At 35.8% G+C, this 1,131-nt stretch overlaps 1 pseudogene; it reads left to right on the top strand.

Annotated features, from left to right (window-relative positions):
• Positions 1 to 387: 387 nt before the first annotated feature.
• Positions 388 to 930, top strand: LOC149196604 (chromatin remodeling protein EBS pseudogene; annotated as a pseudogene).
• The last annotated feature ends 201 nt before the right edge of the window (positions 931 to 1,131 follow it).

The following is a 1,131-nucleotide window of genomic DNA, read 5'->3' as shown; positions in this document are numbered from 1 at the left end:
TTCTAGTTCTTTAATCATGTCTTTCATTTTAAGACTCTCTAAAGTATCAGCATCTCCTTGCTAGGATGGTTGGTTAGTATCTTGGTTTTGTTTTTCTATAACCTGCAGTCTAGTCTCCATTGCCTCCATTTTATTCTCCAGTAGTTCTATTTTATTTTCTATTTGTTTTTGGATCGTGTCTTCAAGAGATGCAAATTTATTTTCCAGCATGGCTTCTAACTCTTTTTGTAGCTTGGCTTCTCTTTCTTCTCTACGTTTCTCTAAAGACTCTATATACTCATAAAGGCCTTGTAGAGTAACTGTGCTATCTCTTCCCTTGGTAATCTTTGGTAATTGACATAGTGAGTATTATGGATAGGCGGTAAATATGGTAGAAGCAAGAGTAATATGGCTAAGATGCAACTTGCTAAGAAATCCTTGGATGCGTATACCATCAAGGGAACTAAAAAGTCATCAGAGCAAGAGATTTCTTATTGAAGCACATGTCACATTCCAATAAGCCTTTGTTTGTAGCTAGAATGGAGAAAATCGAGAGCAATATTTGGAATAATATGGAATTGAAGTTTTGTTGGTATTATAGGCCCGAATCAGTTGGTGGAGGCAGTTCTGTGGTGCCAAGGATCTCTTCCTCTCTAATCACTTTGATGTGTAGAATGCTGACCCAATTGAGGGAAAAGTATTGTTCACAACGTCAAGAACTAGACCAAGCTCGAGAGTGTTGGTGTCGATGATTACTTTTACCAATTTGAGTGAGAATTTTCTACCAATGGTTTCACCTTAGACAGAGTGGCAATGTACTGTAAATGCGAGATTCCCTACAATCTTGATGATCTAATGGTGGAGTGCAAAGGATGCAAAGATTGTTGGGAGTTAAAGAATGACCATAGAACCATTCAAGCCAAGGCCAGACCACACGAAAGAGATAAGTAACTATATCTTTTTGGTTAAAAGAGTAGTTAATTTTTGTGGTACTATTTAAAAAGAGTAAGTTGTTTGGTGATTTTGTTAATCTCTTTGTAAAATCATGCAAAGTTTTTGTGCATTAAAATATTGCATGTGTGTATGTGTATATCTTGCTAAGTTCTTGAAAATGTTTGCTTAGTTTATGCACAATAAAAATATAAGTTAGGA

Source organism: Pinus tabuliformis, chromosome 2_2, assembly GCF_031772625.1.
Source record: "Pinus tabuliformis cultivar Carrire ecotype Pingquan chromosome 2_2, CPIR1, whole genome shotgun sequence".
In the NCBI taxonomy this organism is placed as follows: Eukaryota; Viridiplantae; Streptophyta; class Pinopsida; order Pinales; family Pinaceae; genus Pinus; species Pinus tabuliformis.
This window is presented reverse-complemented; position numbering and strand designations above follow the sequence as displayed.